Below are 21945 nucleotides of genomic sequence, written 5' to 3' on the forward strand. Positions count from 1 at the left end.
TTTTGCAGTGATTTCAAAGGGAACATGAGAGACTAGACTATCAATACTGATGATGGCAATGATAGCAATGATGGTGATGGTTTGGTCAATGTGGGCTGGTGGTTCTCAATCGGAGGCTATTTTGCAGGTGACATTTGGCAATGTCAGGAGATAGTTTTGGTTGTCATGGCTACTGGAGAGGTTACAACTGGCATCTAGTGGATAGAGGCCAGGGATGCTGCTCAACACCCTACAATGCATAGGACAGCCCTCCATAACAAAGAATTCTGTAGTTCAAAATATCAGTAGTACCCAGGCTGAGAAACCCTGAAGTAGGCTAACTACTCTAATGAGCTTTGTCAAACCCCAGTAGCTTAACTGAAAAAAAAAGATATAGATATAGATATATATGTATGATATATATCGTATGTGTAAGATAATATATCTGTTTTTTTTGTTTGTTTGTTTTTTGTTTTTTTTTTTTTTCTTTGAGATGGAGTCTCACTTCTTCACCCAGGCTGGAGTGAGTGTAATGGTACAATCTTGGCTCACTGCAACCTCCGCCTCACAGGTTCAAGCAATTCTCCTACCTCAGCCTCCCGAGTAGCTGGGATTACAGGCATGTGCCACCACATCCGGCTAATTTTTGTAGTTTTAGTAGGGACAGGGTTTCACCATCTTGGCCAGGCTAGTCTTGAACTCCTGACCTTAAATGATCCACCCACCTCGGCCTCCCAAAGTGCTGGGATTACAGGCGTGAGCCACCATGCTCGGCAAAAAATAAATTAAAAAAAAAAAAAATCTTTTTCAGAGTCCTCTGCAAATGTTTCTGAAGGGTGGCTCTCCTAGGAGGTTCTTAGGTAGGATCCAGGTTCTTTCCATCTTGTGGCTCTAAATTCTTTAACAAGTAGCCTTCAGGGTGCCTGAGAAGGGAAAAGGAAAAGTGGAGTCTGGAAGATTTCTGTAGGCCCATCCAGGAAAGGGTGTACATCACTTCTGCCGCATTCCATTCATCAGAACTCAGTCACATGGACCCACCTAACTCCACTGAAGCTTGGAAATGCGGTCTACCTGTGTGCGTGGGTGGAAATGCGGTCTGTGTGCGTGGGTGGAAATGCGGTCTGTGTGCGTGGGTAGAAATGCGGTCTACCTGTGTGCCTGGGTGGAAATGCGGTCTACCTGTCTGCATGGGTGAATACTAATAATCTCTGCTAGAAAAACTGACAACAGCAGCAAAACAATATTAATACCATTAACATCTAACATTTATTAACCTCTTCCATGCATGCATAGTAATTTACCTGATATAGCTGAGGCTCAAAAAGGTTGAATACCTTGTCTAAGTTTATGAAGAGGTCTGTGGGGAGCCCAGAGATGAATACCGGTCTGCTTCATTCCAAAGAACAGGTGCTTAACCACTACTCTATACTCTCATTAGGACAGGAATTCAATACTGCTCTTAGTGGGGCTTTATTTTTATGAAATAGAAACAAAACCCGTTTAATACCACAAATGCAGAATGTTCTAGACTTCCAGAACCACTAAAACAATTCTTCCTAAAGAGCTGATGAAATCCTTTTTTTTTTTTTTTTTGAGACGGAGTCTCGCTCTGTCACCCAGGCTGGAGTGCAGTAGCTGGATCTTAGCTCACTGCAAGCTCCGCCTCCCAGGTTTATGCCATTCTCCTGCCTCAGCCTCCCAAGTAGCTGGGACTACAGGCACGTGCCACCTCGCCCGGCTAGTTTTTTGTATTTTTTTAGTAGAGAGGGAGTTTTACCGGGTTAGCCAGGATGGTCTCGATCTCCTGACCTTGTGTCCTCCTGACCTGTCTCGGCCTCCCAAAGTGCTAGGATTACAGGCTTGAGCCACCGCACCCGGCCTGAAATCCTTTTTAGGGAATATCAATATATAGCTTGGATTCCAAGTTTTTGTCTGGATCACAGATGAATAGACAGGGAGAGATGAATGTCCTGGGGGAACACTATCATGGTGCTTTTAAATCATCCTGTTGCACTTAGGCATTGCAGCCTGTGATTATATATATTTCAAATAAGTTTTCTGTAGTCCAGGGGGATTGCTAGCCAAGGTAATGAGCACTGCTAGGAATCTTGACAGCAAACTCTAAATGGTCTCAATGCCACAGACTTTCAAGAAACTGGGCCTTCTTGAAGTGAATGGCTATTTCTGTCCTATTTAAGTAATTCATTCTCATCTCTCTCCGATTAGTGTTGAGCTTGGTGTCATATGTGATAGTTATAATAAGGCACTTACCAAAACTTCCTTTTAAGGGTGGAAGGCATTTTGGCTTTGATTGTCATGGAGCAAGGTAGAAGAAAGAAGTCCTCACTTCATAAAAGGCCACACTGGTAGACAAAGCAATATGAATGGGTGTAATAAGTGAACAAAGTTCAGAATCTTCCTTTAGAATGAAAGTGCAGCAGTTTCCTGGAATGTTTTAATCGACTTTCAGGGTCTGAAAGTTGACCATAGATGTGATGGTTCTGAATGCTGCTACCTTCATTATGGGCCTCTGCTTTGATCATGTTATAGCACACAATTTTCAATGAGTTATCTATTTTGTGGCCTTGAAGTGGGAACTTCTAATTTTACTGCTTAAAAATGTGTTTTTCTTTTTAGTAAAATCAAACCTGTTCTTTTTTCCTGTTTCCTTCTCTGCAGAATACTGCCTTTCTCTATTCATTTGCTTACAAGAGAATCTGCATTATCGTATTGGTTAGATCTTTAAGTACTCATTAAGTGTTCGTTGCATACACACCATGTGTCAAGCACCGTGCTAGGCACTGGGCTGGAGTAGTGGCCAAGACAAACAGGAACATACCTGATCATAAGGAAGTCGTGTGTTCAGGTGAGCGCTAGTACTTTTTGCCACAAATAACAAAAACAATAACACCCGTAGTAATACTACCTAACAATTGTTAAACTCTTACAAGCTAGTGATCCAGTTGACTTATTTTTCTTTTTAAGAGATGGAATCTTGCTCTTATGCCCAGGCTGGAGCATAGAGGCATGATTATCACTCACTGCAGCCTTGAACTCCTGGGCTCAGTTGATCCTCCTGCCTCAGCCTCCCAAGTAAGTAGGACTACAGGCATACATCATTATACCCACTTTTTTTTTTTTTTTTTTCTTTTTTTGTAGAGCTGGAGTCTTGCTTTGTTGCCCACAATAGGGGTTGTTGAACTCCTGGCCTGAAGTGATCCTCCCACTTCGGCATTCCACCAGGCCCAGCACCAGCACCAGTTGTATTTATATTCTGCCTCAGATGTTGATGGGCAGAACAATAAAGAACTCTTGCTAACATTTACTGTATGCTAACTCTGTGGCAAACACTGGGATGAAAGTTTTCTATATATTATCTCATTTAATCCTCACAAACCCTTATTGAAAAGCTTTTGTCCTTATCCCCATTTTAAAGATGAGGAAACTAAGGTTTATAGGGATTAGAGGGATTATATCACCTCACACAGCTGATAAGTAGTGAAGCTGAGCTGTCAAATGCTGTCTGATACCTTAGCTTGTGCTCTAAACTCAGTTGTACAAAATCATGGAACATGATAGGGAGGACACTGATTTCCCGTTGATGTCTAAGTAAAATAGTAAAAGGTATATTCCCAGCCATTAAACCACTCTGAGTAACTTTTTTATATTCTTATTATTTTACCATGAGTCTGTTTTTCATACATGCCCTTGAACTATCAGAAGCCCCCCTCCCAAGATGGCATCTACACAATGGTAAATTGTACCTGACCATTAATTGTATGTATATTGAGGCTTATTATACATCAGAAAGAGATAGACATGGTCCTTGCCTTTATGGATCTTACAATGTAAAGGAGAAGAGAGCCAGTCAATCACAAGCATGATGAGTATTATAAAAAAGGAAGCAGAGTGCTAGGGCAAGTATATCACATTGGGAAGGTAACCTGGTTTTGGAGTGGAGCATGGTTGAGGATAGTTTCCACGTGGAGTGAAGTATAATCTCAGAAGCCAAGTATGAGTAGGCATTAGACCAGTGAAGAGGAAGTCCAGGATGTTACATGGTTTTGAGGCCTGAGAGAGTACGTTAGGGTCCAGGCCCTGAAAGAAGATGGGAGGTGGGAGCATAGAGAAGGCAGAGTGTGGTGGGAGATAAAGACAGTGAGGCAGGCAGGGGCGGACGATGAAGGCCTTGTGGATTGTGACAAGCTTTTAGGATCTTATCATGGAAGCAGTAGTGAGCCACTGAAGATCTCTGGGCAGTGGGGGAACAGGAAATATTTGAATCTTTAAAAGATCACTTTGAAGACTATACTTCCAGGGGTCATTTCTGTGGTTCATTACTTAAAGGAGTTTCCCCAAGTGTGTAGAGCATGGAAACTACAGGAAGATATGCAGTGTTCTCTCCTGAGCAGGAAGCTGGTTCTTGGTGTTGCTTCACTACAACTGCCCTTTGCCATTGATGATTGTTTTTTTCTTCCTTTGGGGAGATTAAGAGGAAGAGGACACAGTCTGAGTGATCTTCATTTTTTAAAAAATCTCTTTGGCTGCAGTATGCAAAAAGAGTTAAACTGAGGAGGACTGGAAGCCTTGCATTAGGGTTATTGCCATTCTGCTATTCTGAGATTTGGTGAATCCACCCCCTTTTCCCCCCAAATCTGTGCCTTTTGCAATTTTGAAGACGTATGTCAGGGCTCACCCCACCCCTGTCTAGCAAGAAGCACATTTATCTGCCTCGAATGCATTACCATTTTGGTTGATGGCCTCTGAACATTTTCCATCACAGTCTTCTGCCTCTCCTCCGTATTCTTTGCTAAATAACGTGTTGGGAATGGTCTCCTTGTCCTCCACATCAAATACTTTAACTGAAACACCATCATAATTACAACTTAATTTCTCTCATTCAAACAGAGGTGATGCATCTCTCCCCAAAATAAAAGCCTCCTTAAGCTTACACTCTCACACTCCATAACATGGGTGTTTAAAAGGTTCCTTGCTTTTCTTGCTTGTTGTTACTTCTTTTGGATTGGATTCACCCTCATTCTAACTCATTCATCTTGTCAGTCTTAAATTAAGAGTTCCTTAGGGCTGGAGAGAGGGAAACATATATCATTCTAGGCTGTGGAAAGTACACTACAGAACACTAGAATTCTAAGGGAGTGCCACAGGGATACAACAATGAATGTAGTTTTGTAGTTACCTTGAACGTACTCTTGGCCCATAACACATGGAAGATGATGTTAAGATAGCATGTGAGTTCTGAATGCTTTCAGCTGCCTGTATCAGAAAATTAAAGTGATAGTGCTGAAATCATAGCGCTATTTATTACTATGAGAAAACAGGAGGTAGAGGATCTCATAGTTAGTTTGGCAACTCAGTGATGTCATAAAGGACCCAGTGTCTTTCATATTCAAGCTGTTTCCTCTTTTGGCTATTGCCTCATGGTCATAAGATGGCTTCTACAGCTCTAAGCACAAAGCGTTAGTATGACAGCATCTAAAACAGGAAAGAAGAGGCATATGAAGAAAAGGCTTTCTCCTCTTGCAACTATGACTTTTTACCAAAGGTGAAAATCTTTCATGAGCCCCCCAGTGTATTTCCGCTCATTGGTTAGATCTAGGTCACATGCCTACTACTGAATACCAATCAATGGCAAAAGAAAATAGCATTGCCATGATTGGCTTAGACCAGTCATTATTCTTTATCCAAGGCTAAGCACACACTTCCCATCAGAATTTGGGTTTTGTTATCAGAGAAGAAGGAGAATACATTTTGTCACATTTGGATTAAGAACAGAAAACCATAACAGTTCTAAATGGTGGTATAAGAGGAATAGTATAGTAGGAAATTTCAGAGATGAGGAAATGAAAGCAATTGAGATGACTGACCCCCTAGTTCCCTGGCACAGAAGTGATCTTGAGTAATTCCCTGAACCTCCCTAGATATGTAGAGGCACTTAGCCATGTCTGCTCACCACAGATACTTGTGTTGGGCAGGCATTGGTTGTTCCCTTCCTAAGATCCACTTTCCATCCACTCTTTCCTAACAGAAATCTTATTTTGTTTGGAGCAGCAATGCTCAGCTCATATCCAGCTTCCCACACTCTCTTACAGTTAGGAAAGACTATATGACACATTTGTTGCTGGGCAGACGTATGTGGAAGTCACTGAATGGAACTTTCTGGAAAGCTTTTAGAAAGGGACTGACTTGGCTGGTATCCTCTTTCCCCTTTGCCTTTCCCCTCTTCTTGCCTAGGTAGAGTGTGTCAAACTTGGAGATCCAGCAGCCATCTATGACAATGAAAGTGAAACCCTCACTGAAAGACAGCAGAGAAAAAAAAAAAAAAAAAAAATAGAAGAAGCCTGGGGCATTCATGACAACATGAGATACCAGTTCAGTGTCAGATTATACCTTCAGACATCTTGTTGCATGAAAAACAAAACAAAGCATGCACACATGCATATCCAGAAAAGAAAGCTTTCTGTATTTAAATCATTGTTGGGCTGTTGGTTAGCTAGATTGCAATTAATGCAGCTGAAAGCAATCCCAAGTGATATACCTTCCAAACCTAGAAACACTGAATAAGACAGTGAAGATGCATGTAAGTATTACTAAGTGCCAAAGGAAATATAAAAAGCTTTGTATGAGAAAAGTTAGGGAAAGAGAGGAAGTGAAAAATATAGTTGGTCTGATGTGGCCTTGAAATGTCCTGGTGTTGGAACATTTGAGCTTACTCTATCAGTGTTACTACATGCTTGTAGGATATGATACCCAGGTGGCCGGATGATTTGGAGGAATCAAAACATGAGAAGTTTACATTCTAGTCCCTCTGGTGAATCTGAGTATCTACACTTCCTTCAACCTAGGTATTATTTTTTAGGTATTTGGATATTATGCTTACTTTTGTTTGGTGTTTATGGTTTTTCACAGTAAGGTAATCAGGACTCAAATTAAGTTTTACATGAAGACATCTTTGCAGTGTTACTAAGGACACCAAAGGGACTATGTTTAACAAATCTTGGGAAAAATCAGGTGTTTTTCTGTATGTGGAACATGTAAATACATTGCAGTTGAATGTTAATGCAAAAAATAAGTCTTTATTGTTGGTGATTACACTGCAAAGAAAGAGTACTTATGTTTCTTTCAGGATTTGCGGGTTTACTAACTAATGGATCATTAGATAAAAGATGAAATGAAGCAGAGATCACAACTGCCATTAAGTCAGCTGGCACTTTTATCTTAATGGCAGAATTGCCCTAAAATACACCACATATCCTCAAATACAAAGGTGAGGTTTGCTTTCCCCTGAATTTATCATCCCTCAGAAGAGATGACCTTGCTTTATATTTGGGTCCTTTCAAGTACTGCTTTATGAAGTCACAATGGGCTGAAGTGGCTTTACCCAAGGTTTGCTTTGGGTGCTCATGAAGGTCTTCTGCTAGGATCCATAAAAGAGGAGCAAGGACATTGAACAGTTAGTCATGATTCCAGGGGCTATGACTTCACAATTCCAAGTATCGGATGTTGTTCCAAACAGCGATTTTGAAAATCTATTTAAAAAGCAATACAAGAGACAGATACATTGTAGACATCAAAATATATACCTGTTCAAATAAATATTTTTATTTAGAAGAAAAAGCTGCTAATATTATATAAATAGATACTTGTGCCTTTAGAGACAACTTTCAGAAACACCATCATACATGATTCAAGGAGTGTCCTGTCTTGAACCAAGGGAAGAAAACTCAGTTGGAGGGCTAAAAAGGAGGCTCTTATATGGTGGAGATGCTCACATCAGAATTTGAAGAAAGCATGTGTTGAGATGCTCACATAAGAATTTGAGTAAAGTGCATGTTTTTAAACATCCAATTAAATTAATGAAATAAAAGGTATAGGTAGATATTTAGCTACATTTTTCATATCCCTACATGTTTATATGTATAAACTGGCCATTCTGCCTTTTGAAATTTATTTAATATTTTTATTGAAAAAATGGAATATTTCTTTTTTGAAAAAATTTGATTTTTAGGGCATGGAGTCTCACTATGCTGCTCAGGCTTGTCTCAAACTCCTGGCCTCAAGCAGCATTCCTGCTTTGGCCTCCCAAACTACTGAGATTACAGTGGAATATTTCTTTATTTCAAGACTGCCTTATATTTGGCATTACTAACTACTCTTTTCGGTTTAGTCTCATTATATCCTTTCTTGATACATTAGATTTTAATATACTAAACAAAGTTTTAAGTGCCTAAAAGAGTTCTAGAATGAGTGATGGAATGACATATGGCAGCTCATGAAAAAAATATTACATACTTCATAAAGAGACATGCAGTTAGGTGCCAACCTGATGAAGAAAGTTGTTCATCTTTGGATTTAGGTTTGGGTTTATTTAATACTTGTATTTGGGTTTTGATTTGGGTTTAATGCTTGTATTAGTCAGGGTTCTCCAGAGAAACAGAATCAGTAGGATGTGTGTATCCATATGTATAGAAAGAGATTTATTATGAGAAGTTGGCTCATGTGACTATGGAGGCTGACAAGTCCCCAGATCTGGCATTGGCAAGCTAGAGACCCAGGAGACCCATTGGTGTAGTTTCTGTCCAATAGTCAACAGGCTTGAGTCCCGGGAAGAGCCAGTGTTTCAGTTAGAGTCCAAAGGCAGGACACAACCAGTGTCCCAGCTGATGACTATCAGGTAAGAGGAGTTTCCTCTTTCTTGCATGAGGGTCAGCTTTTTTTTGTCTTAATCAGACCTTCCACTGATTGGATGAAGTCCACCTACATTAGGGAGGGCAATCTGCTTTACTACATCTATTGATTTAAATATTAAAAATGTGTGCAAAGCACCCTTACAGCCACACTCAGAATAAAGTTTGACCAAATATCTGGGCACCCCATGGCCCAGTCAAGTTGATACATAAAATTAATCATCACTACACTTACAGAAATGTGTACTTGGCTTTTTTCCTTTTCTTGGGATTTATATCAAGGCCACTTCCAAAAAAATATGTATAAAATATTATAAGTTTATACCACAGAAAGACTCAGTATTGGCTTGTTTGCTTGTTTCAGTTTGTTTTTTAAAATTAAACTTCTAAGGTGATTCTTGAGGGAACTTCCCTGAATATAATAATCTGTCTATATTGTTGATAGACTGCTTTAATGAGGTCTATGTGAAATGATACAGTTCTGTAGGACTGGCATCTTTTGTTTATTGAGAAAGACTTTATGACGTAAATGAGTGATCTTAAATATAATTGAGTTGCATCTTGTGTACATTGAACTTTTGCCAATTTAATCACACAGAATTGGCCAAAAACGTGAGAGTAGGAAGTACTGATTTAAATAATATAGGCCATTCTGTTAGACAGTCCTCTCAATGAATACATACCTCTTAGTAAATGTGAGATGGAAGCTGGGAGTCATTCTCATTTTCCTGAACCTCTTAGTGTGTGCATCTTAGTACTGAGTGTGATTCCAGTGTTGACATATTCTGTTATACATGAAAAAATATATGCCTAGTAAATTCACACCAATGACTTCATCTAATCCTTGACCAAAGAAGGATCTGTTCTAATGCTAGAGGAAAGCCTGTACCGGACCTCCTGAGAAGCTGTACCATATTTTATTCTGTGGGGGAATTAAATAGATTTGCAAGAGACTTTCTAAGCTCTGACTTAAAAACTATCTTCAATTTAAGATGCCATTCAGCTATGTTTGGTCTGGGTTTGTGGCTTTCTTCACAGTAAATGTTAACTGCCAATGTTTTCAAGAGCATTATAATTTTAGGTTTGCTCTTTTAAAAGAGTAGTTCTCCTCCCTCCTCCTGGAGATGATCTGGAATGCAAACGTGAGCTTGCCTTTGTGTATGTGTGTATATGGGAGTGAGTGTAAAAGGTTTCTTTGAAACCATCCCTGTGGGTAAGAAAGGCATCTAGCCACTCTCTTGCAGGTATGTGGGGGCATTCACCTAGCTGTGCGCCTTATACCAGGGTTTACTGAAAAATACCAGTAAGGTATACTGAATAAGATCCTATTCAAAATAATGAGTAGGTAATGTAAATTCTGCTTAGAGAAAATAAGTTTATAAGATAAAGACACCTTGTCTGAAAGTGTGAAAGCCTATACACCAGTACAGCAGCTGGTGTTCTGGGTCAGCTGAGAAGAGCTTTCTAAAGGAATTCATTGGACCTGGTTAGGCATAGGACTTGGCAGGTGTGCATCTACTTTGGACAGGCATCTGGCTCTGGATAAACAAGTGGTGAGAACCAATATCTTTTTGTCTTCATGGTGTTTTGATAAGTGTGTTTGGGAAGGAGGTAGGGATGGGCAACAAGCAAATACAGAAGAAAGTAATGGGACGCAATGAGAGTTATTAACAAAATAAAAGATAAATGTAATGGAGTGAGTTGGTAGGAATAAGGAAGCTGCTTTAGATTGGATGGTCAGGGAAGGCCTCTGAAGAGATAACATTAGAGCTGAGACCTTAGTGATTTAAAGATGCAGAGCATAAGAGAGAGAGAGAGAGAGAGAAGTGCAGGCATAAAGACCCTGACATGGAAATGGGAACAAAGTACCACTCACTTTATTATTAGTTGCACCCGTGCCCAATACCTTCCAGTGTAGAACACTGATAAAGGTAGGTACTTTAGATTGGATAGTCAGGGAAGGCCTCTCTGAAGAGATGACATTAGAGCTGGCAGAGGTCTTAAATGGGGCTTCCTAAATGCCCCCTCAAATAGCATGCTTAAGAATTCTGAATGGGGGCCTGTGAGGCAATGGGGAAGAATGAAAGTATTGGGATAAAAACAAGAATCCCTGACATCGCCTTGGCTCGTGGATGCTGGTACCTCAAGTTGGAAAGAAGGCAGGAGAGAGGGAAGGAAATAGCCTGACCTGAGGGATCAGAGTTTTTTCAACTTAGAAGAGAAGAAGTAGAAGTGGGGGAAGGAACCTTTATTGTATAGTGACCCTGCCACTTAGTAAATAAGACTGAATATGCTTGAATTTGGCCAATTGCATTAGGAATTGCTCTTTGGAGAGACATGGGATATAGGGAGAGAGAGAGAAAGCATGACAAGCCTATTTTCTACCTATTTTCATACCTATTTTAAGGGTGAAGACTCCAAACACATAGATAAGAAATTTGCCCAACAGGTAAATGACAGAAATGGCATTTAGAAGCAGGTCCGTTTGATACCAAAGTAAATCAGACTGCTCTTTTTAGAGATCAGAATCAATCAATTTTTCATTCTTATGCTCTGAAAGAATGTACTTATCTTCCAAAGTAAAAACCTCACTTACTCTGTTGGATTAGACCTAATTATTTTCATGGTTTTACTTAGATATTTGGCTTTATTTTTGAAATCATAACATATATATATATATATATATATATATATATGTATTTCATTTTTGTATTAATAAAAGTCCTGTAAGGAAACGACAATTTTATTCTCTTTGTGTTGAGAGGTAGATGTCCCATTGTTCAGTCTCTTCCTATGGAAGGAATTGACAACAATCCTAAATGGTATAATCACACATCTACCTTGGTACACGGAAGGGCCAAAAGCCAAATAGTATTCCTTGTCAAATTTCTTTGATTTCATTCTCATTCTCTGTCTCTCCCTCTCTCCCTTCTCGTCCTCTTCTTCCCAGTCTCTTACCAAATATCTACTTCTTGTTCTTCTCTTATATAAAAGGTTAACATGTGAAAATCTAGTTATAATTACATGGTTTTCCCTTTCAGTAGACGGTTTTGCAACTAATAATAAAAATATTCAGTCTCCACGGGCAACTATAGTAAATATATTTTAAAAGGAATGTATTTTCTGAGAATAGAGGCTCTTAATATTATATCCAAATTTGTAACTGATTACCTATTCCTTTGGTTTGAAAGCTATGTTTGTCCCTAGTTTTCAATTTCAAAGTATTTAGTAACTTCTCAAGTATGTAGACATGGAACTGGATGGTATTTGGGAGTAACATCTACTTAAGGTCAGCTTGGTGACCTTTCTTGAAAAAAAAATCATTATATACAAAATTTTAACTCATAACAATAAAAAATAGCTACCAATTTGAATGCTTACCAGTTGCTAGACATTGTATGTATTTTACAAAGATTACCTCATTTCATCTTTATAACAATATAGTGAGGTAAGTATTTATAGTCTCGTTTTTCAGACAAGAAAATCAAAGCTCAGGAAAGTTAAATGACTTACTCTAGGTTGTATTCAAATTAAGTGCCAAAGGCTGCATTTGAACCCATGTCTGTCTGACTCCAAAGCCTGGACCTCCAATTTTCTGAAAACACTGAGTTGAAATCTTCAGGGGTTGAAGGGTGGCCATCTTTGAAGTGTTTGGCATGGGTTGAAAGAATGTGCTGTAACTCTAGTCTTCATCTTGCAAAGTGATAAAAGTTATAGCTGAGATCTGAGACCTGGAGCCCTGGCATTCCAAAAGTCTAAAAATCTCCTTTTAGTTAAAATTGCAAAAAAATTATCTTAGAAAGTACAGTTTGATAGTAAAGTTCTCAAGAGTTTCTAAATGAAAACCCCTGTAAATGTGGAGGAACTGTGCTTAAGGCCCAGGAGGGCATAGAAATGAAAGGTAGAAATAAAAGAGATTCAACTTAAAGGGAAGAAGAGAAAGCTAAACCATCTTATGAAAAATAATTGGAAGCAGATTTCAATAAAGGAAGAGGGATGGAAAATAGACTAATGCCAAAGGGGAACTGAAGACAATGATGTCTGGATTTGATCATTTGGGAGCTACCTAGAGGCCACAGCCATTGGTACTCCATAAATTTGTGATGGTGTGCAGCAATAAGTAGGAAGTGAAAACTAGGGGAAAGAGGAAAAGAAAGTGGCTCAGTTGCATTACACCATAAATCCAGGAGTAAAATATTCTCTCTACATATGTCAAGGATAAAATTGTGTCTCAAGTTCTCTATTTCATTTGGCATATTTTATTCCCATAAAGGAATACCCTGGAGGGAGTTCATGTGGGGACCAAAAAATGAGTGTATCACAGAAATGTCGACTAATAGGAAAATTCATTTGACTTTCCTTCTTCTGGTGGCTCTACCATAGGCAGAAATTTCAAGGTAAAGAAGAAGAAAAAAAGAAAGGGAGGAAGGAAAGGAGAAGGGATGGAAAAGAATTCCAGTTTCTGAATTTTTGTGGCATCCTACTGTAAGTGTCAGTAAAAGGGGCTTGTGGATGTATTTTCCAAGATAAGAATGAATGGATAACATGAGTTCATGTGCTTTCCTGATAGAGTTGATAGGGATGTTTTTTTTTTTTTTTTTTGAAAAGAAAGGGGCTTTCCTCATTTGATAGCCCTGTGATTTGAACCCGATGTGCTGTTAAGGCTTTGGAAAGGGTAGTCCCAATCAGGGGTCCAATCTTCTGAAATGTGATCCAAGCATAAGAAGTGCTTCTGTATGCAGTGGATTCACCGTATGCCCACTTAGGACCCAGCACCAGGTGTAGATCTTCACCATGCCTAAAATGTGCAAGCAACAGCTGTTCAGAGGTACCCTAACTGGAAATGTCAGCTTGGAAAGAAAAGGTGCAGCTTGTCATATTCTTCTCTACAGGATTTTTAAAGAGCAATGTGTTTGTGGGTCTGATGAAACAAGAGTTAGATTAAAATGTAGCACACTATTGAGTATCTGCTCTGGACTAGACCCTGTGGATGATGCTTTTGCCTATTAAATAAGATTATCGTCCGGGCTCCTCGCTCACGCCTTTAATCCTAGCACTTTGGGAGGCTGAGGTGGGTGGATTACCTGAGGTCAGGAGTTTGAGACCAATCTGGCCAAAATGGTGAAACCCCGTTTCTACGAAAAACATGAAAATTAGCTGGGCCTTCTGTTGCATACCTGTAATCCCAGCTACTTGGGAGGCTGAGGCAGGAGAATTGCTTGAACCTGGGAGGCAGAGGTTGCAGTGAGCTGAGTCATGCCACTGCACTCCAGGCTGGGTGACAGAGCAAGACTCCATCTCAAAAAAAAAAAAAAAGGAAAGATTATCTTATTTAATCTTAACAATTACAAATACATCCATTAATGCATATGTTAAAGTTATGAAATGTGAATATTAAAACAGTGGAATAAGCCCTGTTGGAGGGTTTACAGCTTTACACTTCATCACCTACCTGATAAATACTCAGAGGTGGAGATTTGCTAGTTTCTTAAAGAAGAGGTTGTTTGAATACCCAAATATCTGTAGGTGGACTTTTCTTTGCTTCCTTCTTTATTCTAACTCAGCTGTTTTTCTCAAATATTCACTGTCAGTCTTGAATACACAAAGCAATGTAACTTGCACCCCACAGGTAATTAAAGTGATCTTCAATAGTAAGTTTGACTATATGCAACATTTGCCTTAGGCTCCAGCTTTAGAACTCAAATTCTCTCCCTTAGGATACGACTTTGCTATATTTGTGTATAGGTTATTTAGATCCCTGGAAATGTCTTGAAGTTTTTGTTTGCTACATACGTAAATGTGTTTCTAACTCCTCCATTCTCTCTTATTCTTTCACACTTGCTCTTGCTTTGTGGTACATCTTTTTTAGAGACAGGTATCACTTACAAATATATAACACGTTAGGCAGAAGGGTGATAACCTTTTAATTTAGCTTCAGGTTTTTAAATTTTATGTATTCCCTTAAGAATAGGGCATGCTGTATTATGTCATGTTGCTCTCTAACAATGTAGCTCAACTGGAAAAGACATGCAGAACCCTCAGATTCCAGTTGAGGTTATGTCCACATTTTTCTGGGCAATCTATCTGTATAGAAAAGTAATAAAGCCATAAGTGCTTATGACTTTCTTAATCATCTTATGTAAGAGGCTTATCATACAAGTTACAAGGTTGTTCTTTTATTTTTCTCTTATACCTTTGTTTAGATATGTTGCCAATAGTTTAAAACTGCATTACTAGGTATCAGCCATTACCTTTTAGTGCATCTTTTATGTATTTGACACTGACAGACATTTTCACTGCAATGTTTTCATATAAATTTATTAATTACTCAAGTAGTCTTTGAGGTTGTCCCAGACATCGACCTGTGATTTAATGGTGAAATTTCATTTACAGCAGGCTGAGAGCTCTTGAAAATTTATGGGATGATCAAGTTTGTTTCTGGTGTGAGTGTGTTTATGACATGTAAAGGTAACTGAAGTCCACATATAAAAGAATCAGCATCAGAATTGGAGGATATTTGTATAACCTAAATAAATCCTGGGGCCCCATGTGGTTCAATCTTAAGATAGCATCACAAGTGAAAAAATTAAAAAATAATTCTAAATTTTACTTTTACCTCTCCAAGAATTTTGAAAATTATTTTATGCATTACACATAGCAACTGTCCTTAAAATCGCCTGTTATCTTTCTTCTTCCTGGTGATCTTTCTCTCTGCACTCTGCTCAGAAGCCAGGTACTCTCTCTCTCTCTTAATCATTTACCCTTAAATAGCTATGGTAGTTCTATTAAGTCTGCAGCCTTATTTTTTTTTTAGTTTACGCCTACCTTTCTAAAAAAATCTTTTTTTTTTTTTTGAAAGTGGATGAAGGGAAAAGCCTAAAAAAATAAGTTTGTGGGAAAATGGAAAGCTTGGAACACTAACATTTTAACAAAATTTGCCCTTAATTTATTTAAATATTGATTAAATACAATTCTTATTAAATTCATTGTTAGAACCAAGCTTGGCATAAAGAATTATGAATTCCTTTGAAAATAAACTTCATATTCAGAATGAATTTAATAAATAGAAGTAGTAGAAGCCAAAAATAATGGGATTTATTAATTTAGAACAAATCTAGAGTAGACTATCAGAAAAAATCCAGCAGATCACATGATTGTAACATAGCTAGTGAACAAATGTGCACCCTCAGGGAAAATGATCAGGGGGTCATAGGGGACAACGAATAATAAGGCAGCTATGTAGCACTAATGAAGAGCAAGCTGAATTCAGACATAAATCAAGAAAATGAAAAACATTTTCTTTATTTCATATTAAACCTTTATAGACATTTCTAGTTCTTGTGCTGATTTTAAAAGGATTCAGAAAAATTTCAACTAAGTTTGGAAGATAGTCACAAATATGATTAATTATATATGAAAGGAAAAAGCCAAAAGTGTGATTTTTATGAGAAGAAAACCATTAGCTATCTTTGCATTTTCACTTGTGGCATTAAGAAAGAATTGATTTATATAATAGTGAAGCATATATGGTTAGTCAATGGGGAAAATTATCACATGACATTAAATGGCAGAAAAGTTTTTTAAAAAATAGAAAATGTGTTGAATCACATTTTGGGGAAGTCTTAGGAAACAGGTTTTATCATTGGGCCTTTACAACTGTGGAGGCAGGAAAAAGAATGTTGTGGATTTATGTGTGTAGGGTTTTTTCCTGCCCTAGAGTCAATGATGTTATGAAATACCTAAGAAAATCTATTCCCCAGGATTGCATAAAATGCCGTCATTCCTCTTTGTTGATATACATGATTTATTTCTTATTTCTGGAACTTACTACTTCTGCTTTTCGTCAAAATTTTAATCAGTTACCTAATCAATAAACTTTTCTCCTGTTTGTCTCATTTAACTTTTGGCCAAATCAGAATGGGTGAATAAGATTCTACCAAACACTATAGTATGCCTTTGTATTATTTACAAGGTATTTGCTAAGCTCTGTATTTCCTTGGAGAGAGTTAACATTTTCCAACAAAATTATATTAAATCATAAGTGCTCTTGCCCTATTTTGAAATCAGTGGCATGTCTTTAAGATATATATCCAAGCTCTATTTTTCACTGCTATTTCTCCCTCTTGATGACCAGAAATACTTACATGCATACTTGCCTTAACCCTAGTGTTTCAGGATTGAGGTAGACTGTAAATTAACTTGATTTCTTAGAAATATGCAACTGTCATGTACTCTACCAGAGCCCTCCTATGGTTAGTTACCTGCCTTGGACAAGAAGAGAAGGATGAACACTGTGTCATTCTCTGTTGCTTATCATGGTGTGCTTGCGTCTTTCATTCACGCAGAGAAAAAGAAATTCATGAAAGGTTTTCCTTCATTTCATTTCAAACAAGTATAGGATTTTTACTATGCTTGCAAGAAATTATATGCAGTCCATTTGGGGAAGCAGCCTGTGCTACCAATAGGTAGGTTTTCTAGTTATAAAGGAGTCCCTGATGTTAGCCTTTTAAATTTCACTTTGGGAGCAAATGTTCAAAAGGTTCAAAATCCAGCACCAGAACACATAGACTGAAGGAACGTTCTTCTGGTTGCTTTAGAGGGCAAAGTCTTTCCAAGACATGCAAGTCTCTTTTGGTTAGGATCATAGAAATGATAATTTTGTCTCTAGGTGGCATTTATAAGAAACTGTTTAGAGTGGTGGAAGGTCTCTCTCTGGCTGTGTTTTTGTTTAGCATTTTTCTACAAGATAGATTTGTATCTTGATATTGTTGGAACATAATAAGGTGCTTATTTCACTTCTGTTTTATGAGAAAAAAACCTGTCTTATAAGACTTTCCATCCTCTGGAACCACCTGAATGCCTCAGTCAGCTTCATTTCAGCCCTAAAGTCAGAAGGAATTCTCTCTGGTTCCCCTTTTTAGCTTGTGGTTCCCAGTCCTAACTCACCTTCACATTGCCTGGGGAGTTTTTAAACTCCATTCCTATGTGAATTATAAACCATATTCCTTTCTTTCTGACTTTCTGCAGACAGACCTGATGCACAGCCTGCCATGGAATGCCTCACCACAGGACACTCAAATGCAAATAAATCTTTGGTATATCTATGATAAATTATATCTACCTGATATATCAGAAAGATGCCTGGTAGATTTGACCAGTCTGGAGAGGGGTCTTCTATAAAGAACCATGCCTTCCGAGCTGGGATGGACAGCAGAGTAATATGGGTACTCCTCTGCTCCTAAACCACAGGACTATGTGTAATATCTTTTGGATAGCTTAAGCTAATGATTTCTCCTTTAGATATCTTGCCCACATTAACTTGAATGGTCACACCTTCATCTTATGTGGACTTTCGTTTTTTAAAGGCCTATCTCCTTTGCCTAGCAAGGAAGTATATATATAAACTCGTTTAATTTCTCTAGGTTCTTTAATAGGCTTAAGTAACTTTCTTATCTGCTATTTGAATATCAAAAATGTTTTAAATATAAAAAATACCACATATACCATGAGAAGAAGCCTATGGGTCCTTGGCTGCTAGTTGATAAAATATCTCAGGTTATGAAAAGTGTTAGCAATGTGTGAATGAAAGAGCATGTGTTAGGGTGTCATTTGGGCTAAGCTAGAAAAGAAGTCACACTCTGAGTTCTTTCTTTTTTTTTTTTCTGGTAGGAGATCAATACTGTCTAGACATGGTCTCATTAGGACTTTACATTGACTAAGGCAGACTCGGACAACAGTGGGACTGCTGGTGAGATATTTGTATTACTCATTATTACAGAGCACTCCAGATTCACTGGTGTCAATTCTGTGCATTCCAGCATCCTTTTACTCAACTGTAGGGTTGCCTGTGAGGGCAGGATATGCCCACCCATGACTTTGTCAAGATTCTGAAGCCTAGAAGTTTTGGGAACTACTCTCTAGGATGTCCTAACATGCTTGGTGACAGTTGTGTAGGCCCTCGGCGCGTCCTTGGAGCACTGGAATTCCCTATGGTCTTCAAAACATAAAAACAGAGATAGTAGCTCAACTCACATCTAAAGGCCTCAGCCTATCCCTGACAGCCAGAAACTTTTCTGACATATAGCCTGCCCATTAATTTCTGCAAATAACATCTTCATGTGTGGAAATGTTACAGTCATTTTAAAAAAAATATTTAGTAGCCTTCTCAGTTCTAAGACATTTTTGTCCATTTGAATATTTTTTTTAAACTGAGGAACTTTATGTTTCCTTACCTAGGACCAAAACTCAAAAGCCCTGCATCCTTTCTGTTAGGCATTCAGACTGCTAGATATGCTGCTCTGCATGGAATCTTAAATCCTTCATTTGTGGTTACTCGTTGGCATTTTGCAAGGAACTGAAGCAATGTCTGAGCCACTAGAGGCCAGAGGTGGCCCGGCCCGACCAGGTTTCTGACAGTGAAATAAATATCTGTTATTTGTCCAGTGTCTTCACTTTTCAACTTTGGGCAAGATGAGCATAGACATTGAGAAATAATGCTGATTATACAAAGGATTGCTCATGATAAAAGATCTCTTTCTGGGAATTTAAGTGTTCCGGTAGATTAGCATTATTGATTATTTATTCTCTTTCCACATAGTCTACAGATGATTTTAGAATCCCAAAACTATCATTCTCCCTTGTCTAGTGTAATTACCAGAACAGGGAATAATCTAATTAAAAGACAACAAGGATGTGTTCTAATTGTTCTAATAAATTATGTTAACACACAGTGCATGCCATTATTTTCAACAGGAATTTATTTAACAGATTGACAGCTTGTCCTTTACTGCCACAATCTTAAGTTTCAGTTCTTCTAAACAAGACAACTTACAATAGGGTAGTTAAATATTCAGAAATCTGTTGGATTGGTAAGAGAATCTAAAGGTCCATGTGGTACATACAGATGAAGAATTGAATTTTGGGTTCTCCAGATAAAATAATGACCCAGAACAGAAGAGGGTAAAATAAAGAGGAAGAGAGTCTAAAGGAAAAATCAAAAACAGACTGTTGTAATGAGGTAATAAACTTTTCATTTGCTTTTCTATTATCAAACAAAATGTACATGATAAGATGATACTAACTCATATAATTACATTTGCTTAATTTTGGACATTTTACACAAATCTGTTAGACATCACATTGCACACTACATATATGAGATGGTGCCTTCAGTAAAGTCATGTCATGATACGGGCAAAAAATTCATTCATTACTGATAGGCCATATGTTTTTAACAGAAAACATCAGTCTCCTTGCTTATTTGAGTATAATTTGTCACATAATTATATGAGAAAACCCTCAAGGCAATACAGAAAAAGATGTCAAGAAGAATGTGGAGAGAAAATAAAATCTATGTAGAGAATGAAGGAAAGTGTACAATCAATTCTAAATAAACACAGACATTATTTACCTATTTCAGACAGGCAGATTCCCAGGTTGGCTTGTGTTATTTTCCTTGATATAACAACCTTTGACATTTAATGAACAAGTTTACAGGTAGGTAGGGATCTTTGTCACAAGGAAAATTGGGGACTTTGTGGGAATAACTTTTTGCCTCTGCAGAATTGATTCATTCACATGTCAAGTTCATCACAGAATATGGGGCTGGCAAACATGTGGACTGTAGTTCATATTCCTAAAGCCCACTTATTTTAGAACAGCAGTCATAGAGAGAAAACAGAAAACAAAAGATACATCATGAAAGACATGAAAATTAGAAGAAAAATCGTCTTTAGTAGCAAAGGAATGCCTCCCAATTTCCTCCCTATCTGTATATATCCTGGCCTACCTGGGTGAGGATTTTTGGCTCCTTCCTCACAGTCTATTATATTCTAGTTCACGCCTTCATTTCTCATGGGCAACGTTCATGCTTATTTTTCTGTTTTTAAAAATGTGTCATTTTTTTCAAGGCCTTTAGGCTCTGAAGATATCTTTCGTCAAAAGAGAACTGAGTGCTAGAGAGCTCCTCATGGAGCTGAAGGACCCTCATCACTGGGTCTAAATAAGATCAAGTCCCCTTTAAGAGGCAGCATGAAGGTGGCATGCATTTTTTTTTTTTTAATAGTTGGACTGTAAAGGAAATAAAGAGGTAGTTAAGCCCTTATGTTATCACATAGACACTTTTTATTCTTCTGTTTATTTTTTCTGTGTTTTTCTGAAATTACTTTTCACCAGAAGTGCGATAGCAGTTATGTAAATACAGAAATCCATTCCATTTCATTTCTAGAACCAACTCTAGATGCTTCTAAGGGGGTGGGGTGGTCTATGTGGCTGGGCAGAGGGTCAGCATAATAAATGGGAGAGGGAGAGGGATGACAAATGAGTAGCAGTCCCTGGAGGTCTTTGGGGACTGGGCATTTCTGGGGCATAGAATGTGAACTTGACATACTGTACGTAAATCTGATATATTTTTTTTTTCCTCAGCCACTGGCACTGGAAAATTTTCATTTAGTAAATAATGCAAAATGTACATTAAGAAATGTTAATGTTTTGACAGACAGTGACAAATGCCAGGGAATCAGAAGCGACAGGAAAACTGAAGCACTTCACTGAATGTGCTGCCATCTAGCCATTATCTCATTGCATGCTGCTTCACTCCCCGGTCACAGAGACACTGAAGTCATTCGGCAGGCAGGATGGAGTGTGTGTAAAATGGAGTGTAGAAGGCAGGGAATTGGCTGAGTCTTTTACTTTTATTGGCCATTAACGCATCCTACCAGTCCATAAACTAAATTTTGATGCATATTAGACTAAAGATAATGTTAATAATTCATGGAAAAGCTACTTTAAAAAGAGTGTTATAGTAGCAATCATTGCTTTAAATATTACACTCCCATTTTCCTCTGTTCGGTAGCTCCTTGTGGTACACAGGACAAAGTTTACTCCTTAGTAGAGGATAAGGCCCTCTAGCCCGACATCCATCCCTTACTTGTCTTTTCTATTGCATCTCTTGCTTGTTCCAATGGATGTTCTATACCTCAGCCAGGCATTCAGTCTCACAGATTCTCAAATGTACCATCTTTTCTGCTTTTTTCAGGGCTTTCGTGCAGGGTTCCCCTTCTACCTGGGAACTCCTTTTACTACCTAACTTTCAGAACCTGGTTCACACATCTCTGAGAAGTTTCCACTGATTCTCTTAAGCAGTGCTGATTCTTTCTGTGTGTCAGCATCGTGACAAGTACATACCTGCATTTTTGCACTTATCACACATGATTGTAATTATTTTTCAGATGTTTATTTTTTCTGCCAGAATCAGAGTTTC

At 38.2% G+C, this 21945-nt stretch overlaps 1 protein-coding gene and 1 non-coding gene across 2 annotated transcripts in view; both read left to right on the forward strand.

The window, feature by feature from the left end:
- The window catches only part of FHIT (fragile histidine triad diadenosine triphosphatase), a 1513705-nt gene that overhangs the window by 369903 nt on the left and 1121857 nt on the right, over positions 1 to 21945 (forward strand). The window lies entirely within an intron of this gene.
- On the forward strand, positions 4282 to 4497 carry LOC111534676. Its single transcript, XR_002729164.2, has one exon. It is a non-coding gene; the product is annotated as a small nucleolar RNA U3 (small nucleolar RNA).

Source organism: Piliocolobus tephrosceles, chromosome 2 (assembly GCF_002776525.5).
Source record: "Piliocolobus tephrosceles isolate RC106 chromosome 2, ASM277652v3, whole genome shotgun sequence".
Classification (NCBI taxonomy): Eukaryota; Metazoa; Chordata; class Mammalia; order Primates; family Cercopithecidae; genus Piliocolobus; species Piliocolobus tephrosceles.